General features: G+C 41.5%; 1 long non-coding RNA gene across 1 annotated transcript; it reads left to right on the plus strand.

Annotated features, from left to right (window-relative positions):
- The first annotated feature begins 227 nt into the window (after positions 1-227).
- LOC138831562 (uncharacterized) lies at positions 228-1,153 on the plus strand. Its single transcript, XR_011373372.1, has 3 exons — positions 228-348; positions 457-534; positions 1,008-1,153. It is a non-coding gene; the product is annotated as an uncharacterized lncRNA (long non-coding RNA).
- Positions 1,154-7,242: the final 6,089 nt, after the last annotated feature.

Raw genomic sequence — 7,242 nt, forward strand, 5'->3', positions numbered from 1 at the left:
TTCTACTTCTGGCTTTGGGGTGGTTAACTGGAAACAAGAGTCTCATGAACCTTTTTCCCCTGGCTGACTTTTCACAGTGATCCTCAGATCTCAGCCTCATAGGTAGCTAGGCCTACAGGTGTGAGCCACTGTGTTTGGCTAATGTGCAAATGTATTTAAATTCCATTATAAGAGAACTCCTTTGTGATGGATGAGGACTCACTCTAATGACTTCATTTAATGTTCTCTCTAAAGTCCCCATCACCGGATAAGTTCACATTCTAAGGTATTTGGAATTAGGAATTTAACATGAAGTTTTTTGAAAGGAGACAATTCATCTGAAAGCAATTTATCTGATAACAGGGAGAGGTAAGAATACTTACAAAGGCTCATTAGTTTTGCTGCTTCTGCTTAGCTAAAGGGCCTGTTGCCACCGCTAATGGCTTCCCCATTTCTTCCTACGCTATGTTCCACCAGGCGGTTTCAGAAGCTGATAGGTGATGACGAGCCTAACTTGACAGCATATCCAGAATCTCAGTAGCTGGAGGAACGGAGGTATAAATGAAGGAGCTAGATTTCTGAAGAACCTGTTTGAAACCTGAAGAGCCAGCTTGTGGCCAGAAGTGGGAATCAGCATTCTCTGTGGTGACTTCTAGAAAGCTAAATGTCTACAAAGTATGGATGAATAAAGACAAGAACCAGTCAGGAAAAATTCTGGACCAGTCAGAGAGTAGTGTCACAAAGACTATGAAATGATGCATATGCATTCATATGCAAGGCCAAAGGAGAAAAAAACAAGCAAACAACTCCAAAGAGCAGTCAGAGGTGGAGTTAGTGGGGAATGTGTCATTGCTGGGAGGCATTGGCTGACATCTTTAGACCAGATCCTTAGTTATCCTTAGGGATGATCACACAGGAGGCCATGAAGAAACCTTCGTGGGGCCCGTGTGAAGCAGAAGAGGGAGGTAAAGGCATCACCCACATCATACCCTTTGCCTCAAATTTTCCTTCTCTGTGTTTCTTTTCAGGATCTTCCCAGCTTCACTCTACCTCACCACCAACACAGGGCAAGATCTTAATCTCTCTCTTTCTAACCCGTGAATTATTGAATGAAACTCTTGTAAACTGACATGCTTCCAGATACAAAGGAATACGTGAGAGGCAAAAGGGGTTTACCTGTTTGTCCCTGAATTCCTCCCATTACTGATTAAAACCAACTATTGTTTTGGACAGCTGGCTCCCTTTTCTCCAGCAGACTTTCTCAAACTTTAATAAGCATACCAATTACTTGGAACATTTTGTTTAAACAGATTGGGGGAGGGGGGAAAGGGAGGCCCAGGTTGATCACTGGCCACATTTGCAGTGGCAAGGGTATCAAATGACGGAGCTCATGGAGGCTTAGCAATAGCTTTGTCCTCCTGCTCAAGAGCTCAAGCCTCCAAGGAGTCTCAAGGTGAAGAACAGAAGAGAAGTGGCTCCTCTTGGCCACTGCCATTGCCTTAACTTTTGCTGGCTCCCGTGTTCATTAGTAAGGGTTAGAGAGAAGAGAAAAAATAACAATAGCGCCCTTAATTGGATACCTGAAAGAGATACTGCATTTCCACTGATTAAGGCAATTAAAGGTGCAGACACTGCTGTTCAAAAGCTGACATCTTCAGGTGTCTCATAACAAAAATTAATACCACTGCTAGCTGTGCCGCCTAGTCACGCTGTAAAGTAAATTAATTACTGAAACCAAACTAATAATAACAGTGCAGGCAGAGTTGTAGCAATCTTGTGGCTTACCATTGGAGACTGAGCAGGGACTTTTGCCTCTCTGCTACCCATGAGCGCAACCCAGCAATTGCTGACTGTAACATTTCTATTGTATGGTTTATGCTAAATATGCATATCTTAATTGCATTAGTCAAAATAATTAGCTAATATATTTTTGCATAATGACGAGGTAAGCAAATATCACCATAGCTCAGTGGTTCTTGCATGAGTAAATTTGGAAAATTAATAGACTCCCAATTTCCTAATTATCTGTCTTTTATTCCATGCTCAAACAAAGAAATGCTACAGCATACTCCTGGGCATCATGTAATTTAGTTTGCACCTTGAAAATTTTAAAGCACCTGTGTTTGTTTTCTTCTTCATTTGCAGGAAAGTGATATAAAGGGGGAAAATGTTTCCTTCCTTTCATCACCCTTAAATTGAAATGTGAAGAAACTTGTGGGTCAGTACATCTTAATTAATTAATTATGTGCCAGTACTTGGTTTTGAACTCGAGGCCTGGGTGCTGTCCTTAAGCTTTTCCTCTCAAAGCTGGCACTGTACTGTTTGAGTCACAGATCCACTTCCTATGTTTTGCTGGTTAATAGGAAATAGTCTCACAGACTTTCTTTTCCTGGCTCACTTTGGATCACAACCCTCAGATCTCAGCTTCCTGTATATCTAGAATTACAGGCATGAGCCACCAGTACCCAGCTACATCTTGGGTGTGTGTGTGTTTTATGTGTTGGTCCTGGGGCTTGAACTCAGGGCTTTGGTGCTGTCTGATGTGTTTTTAATTTTGCTTAAGGCTAGCTCTCTACCACTTGAGCCACAGCTCTACTTCTGGCTTTTTTTGGTGGTTGATTGGAAATAATAGTTTCCCAGGCTTTCCTGCTCAGGCTGGCTCCAAACTGTGATCCTCAGATGTCAGCCTCTCAGTAGCTAGGATTATAGGTATAAGCCACATGGCACCTGGCAAAGCTACATTTTAATTTGTGTATGCAAGTGATGTGTCAAATTTCAAAACAGTCTTAATACATTGGAAAATGAATACAAAATTAAAACAATAATCAAGATTCTTTCTAAAGGGACAATGCATAGCAGGCTCCCAGCATCTGGAGACATGGAGACATTTCTTCCTACCACCCAGCCTTCCCACTTATTCCTACCCAGCTTCAGATTCCTCACATTTATAGGGCCATGGTACCATAATACTCTTCATCCGAGGATGGTACGATGGAAGAGAAAGCTTGCTGTTTTGATGAAAACATGTGGTGGAATATAACTGGATTCTCTGGGTTCTGTCTAATTTCTTCAGGCCTGTGATTGTGAGCGGGGCTAAGCTGCTGAGGTACCCACACAGCTTCCTGATTTCACAGAATGGGACCATTTCTGTGAAAGGGGTCAGCCAGCTCTTCCTCAGTCATCAGGAGACAGCATATCCTTAACCTGGCTAATCGAATGCAAACAGAGCCAAGATACCTGCTCAAGAGGACATTTGAACAATATGCCAATATCCGCTAATGAGCTTAAAAACTCTCGTGTCTATTGCTTTACAATGGTAGGTTTTAGGCCACCACTTAAAAGAAAGAATGTGCAGGGGCCGGAGCCTATTACATCTGGATGAAATCCTCTCTCAAAGCTTGAAGCCATCGGTGTAATGACATAGAAGTCATTTCAGGGGGAAAGCAGCTGGGTTAGGATTTCCCTAGAGTTTCTGGTGGCCTATGGGAAAGCAATCTGCAACCAGATAGGGATGAGGTCTTCACTGATGTCACTTTGTGTGTAAACAAGCTTTGTCTGATCCATTCATCACCTCTGCATCCATGGTGCTTATTGGAATCCCAGTCTTGAGACTACTTGGGCTCCCTGGCTCCAAGCACCCTTCATCTAGGGGTCTGGGGTAGGCAGCGGTGGGTGAGAACATCTTCAGCTCCTGTGTTCACTTCCGTGCTCACATGCATGACACCAGCAACTATAAAGAAAAGGAATGTAAAGTAAGTTTAATTGGTTGCAGTGGGTGTAGCTGGCTTTCATTAAGACGGGGAGAGGGATGGAGGCAGACTGGAAGCTGTGCGTGGGAGGTCGTGAAACTTTAATGTCTAATTTTACAGAGCCCTAGCTCATCGGAATAAGCTCTCTTTTTTGTGTTGATTGTTAGTTATTGTTCAGATAGAATGTCACACTTTTTCCCTAATGGGTATCTAACCACAATCTCTGCCTCTCCCCTACCTGGGATTACAGGTATGCCACCACGCTGGGCCTACACATCACTTCAGTTTTTGTTTGTTTTTCATAGCAGAATGAGACACAGTGCACTCTCTTCTTCATGGTGTTCCATATGTTCTTCTATCCCAGTCTTATACTACATTGTTTCAATGAATACCTCTGATGTGTGCTTCAGGATAAACTCAAAGATCCTTGATGAATAGCTGAATAATTATTTAATGAAACAAATAAATGAAAGGATGAATATGTAGATAAGGAATGAATCAATGAAACCAAAGTATAAAGGACCTCATATGTCAATCAGAAGGAACTACAGCTCATTGTGAAGCCCTGGCAAGGAAAAGGCAGAAACAGGGTGGCAGTAACATGCTGGAGTTCACCTCACATGTTACAAAGTAAAATGAAGTCCTGTGAGGTCACCACACCTAGAATCCCAACATTGGGAAGGCTGAAGCAGAATTCAAAGTTTGAGACCAGCCTAGGTATAGAGTGAGACTTTGCAGAAAAGAAAGAAAGAAGAAAGAAAGAAAGAAAAAGAAAGAAAGAAAGAAAGAAAGAAAGGAAGAAAGGAAGGAAGGAAGGAAGGAAGGAAGGAAGGAAGGAAGGAAGGAAGGAAGGAAGGAAAGAAAGAAGAAAAGAAAGAAGGAAAGAAAGAAAGGAAAAAAAGAAAGGAAAGAAAGAAAGGAAGAAAGAAAGAAAGAGAGAAAGAAAGAAAGAAAGAAAGAAAGAGAGAAAGAAAGAAAGAAAGAAAGAAAGAAAGAAAGAAAGAAAGAAAGAAAGAAAGAAAGAAAGAAAGAAAGGAAAGAAAGGAAGGAAGGAAGGAGGAAAGAAAGGAAGGAAGGAAGGAAGGAAGGAAGGAAGGAAGGAAGGAAGGAAAGAAGGAAAGAAAGAAAGGAAGGAAGGAAGGAAGGAAGGAAGGAAGGAAGGAAGGAAGGAAGGAAAGAAGAAAGGAAAGAAGGAAAGGAAGGAAGGTAGGAAGGAAGGAAAGAGAAAGAAAGAAGGAAGGTAGGAAGGAAAGAAAGAAAGGAAGGAAGGAAGAAAAAGGAAGAAAGGAAGGAAGGAAAATAGATGAACAGAGAGAAAGAACTTCTGTGAGAAGAATAGCAACATACCTGCACACTCATTTTGCAATAAAAAGGTCTCATCTCTGCATCTGGACATATGGGCAGCTTTTGGTGACAGAATTGCTGTTTGCTTTTATTTTTTTCCTTTGTATACCACTCAGCAGGCTCACTAATAACCCCAATCAACAGCAAAAATCACGAAGGGTGGCCTTACATTTGGGATTACCTGCTCAGGTGAGTCCTGATGATTTATGGGAGTGATTTATGATTGCCCTGCATTTCCCTTGTCATTTCCAAGATGATTTTTGCTTAGGATACTGAACCCACAGAGTCTGGCCAAAGGGATTTCCATGGTACAGTAGTCTAACAGAAGGCAGATCCTTGGTCTCTGCAGTCCCCTACTAGCCAGTTGTTTACAGAGTGGCTCTTTGCTTTAGTAGCTACTTGCACAGAGCCTTTGCATTGCTTCTGCTTCTTTTGTAGAGATCTTGAGACAGAAAGCATAGACATTTAGCAGACTCTAAATTGCCTTGCTTTTACTTTGAGCCAGCCTTCAAAGTATTATTTATTACAATACAATTATTAGAGGGAGAAATAAAGTCAGGGCCCTTCATTATGGATTCCAAATTTTCGGAACCCTGTTGTGAGTTTGGCAAAGGAATTCTGCCTGGGGGAAGCTTAGAGAGCCCTCAAAACAGCATTCCTGATCCAAGACCTCAGTTCCTGCTGCAGTTTCCACCGGATCTGGGATTCTTCATTTAGGTCCCCATTTTTATTTATTTATTTTTTTTCAGAATGTTATACTGGGCTGTTAAACAGCTGCTGTACTTAAGCACAGATGTGGGTGCATTTTATGGATGTGATTCCTGTGTGTATGTGTCTGTGTGCCAATAAACAAACATGTATGTATTTAAAACCAATATTGACACAGTGTTAAGACTGAGATCTTTGCAGTCAAATCAGGAAATTCCAAAGCTACTTTGCCACAACAGTGTCCTCTCAGTCCCTTGCATAGACCGTGAATTGCACCTCAGCCTTTTAACTCCAAAAGCACGGAAGGACAGGCTACGCCAGTCTTAAGCTGCTCAACAGAAAAAAGAAATAGCTGCTTTATGATTGACCTGACTTTTGAGGGGCATTCATTTTTCCATCTTGTTTTCTTGTTCCCAATTTGAACTTTGATTTAGAAAGGTGGAAGAGAAACCCAAACAAGCAAGGAACCCGGAAAGGTGTTCCCATTTCTGTGTCAAACAGAGACAGAGCTACTTTTATCCTCCAGTTGATCATAGTTGGAAGCTAAAATAGGAGAGGAAATGATCCTTATCTGAGCCTCAACACTCATTGTTTGAGTCGTGTGCACTCAAAAATAGGAAACCGTTTTGCCTCGAAATTGGCTTCCATTGCCTTCCTTAATGAGGGCCACAATCTTGCCAAATTTTGAAGTTCACAGCTTCAGTCATTTTTGAATCGCAGAAGCACAGAGAAAACATTTTAATATTTTGTAATGATGGGGAAATGAAAGTTCCCCCTCCCTCTCTAGGTGTATGGTAATATCCTTAAATAGATGACATCCAAGTTTAGATTACAATGAGTTCTTTGGAGGCTGAAGTGCTGGGTAGCTAACTCGGACCACATTTGTTCTATTATTGTGTTCTGTCTACTGTCTAACCTTCTGTCTGGTTTCCTTTTCATGGCCATTACTGGGTGGAGTGGATTGTCAATGGGTTGTCAATGTCCAGGAGCTGTGGTCTGATTAGTTACCTAGTCTTTACTTTTGGCCCTGTACTCTCTGGTGTTTTAATCTTACTGCTTATTATATTTCTGCCTTCTTTTTCCCCCTCTTGCTTTCAAAACCTTCTGAGAGTTGCCAGATAATAAAAGACAAATTGTGCAAATTAAATGTCAGGAAGTAGCGCATTCATCAGTGAGCTTTTTGCCATCCATGGTAAGTCGATTCCCCTCTCTCGAAGCCAAATACTTCTCCAAATTAGAGTAGGCTTGATGAATTTCTTTCTTTCTTTCTTTTTTTAAAGTTAAAGTATGACAGCTGCTTATTTTCATTTTTGTTCATCTGGTGAAACCAGAAGGGGCCCGAAGAAGTCATTAATGTCCACTGTGTGAGGGCTCTAGGAAATGCGTTGAAGGTAGAATGTATGAACAGTATTGTTCGCCATATGTAGGCTAGAAACATCCTTATGTTCAGGGTCCACGAGTA

Source organism: Dipodomys merriami, unplaced genomic scaffold (assembly GCF_024711535.1).
Source record: "Dipodomys merriami isolate MVZ:Mamm:240054 unplaced genomic scaffold, mDipMer1.0.p SCAF_2, whole genome shotgun sequence".
In the NCBI taxonomy this organism is placed as follows: domain Eukaryota; kingdom Metazoa; phylum Chordata; class Mammalia; order Rodentia; family Heteromyidae; genus Dipodomys; species Dipodomys merriami.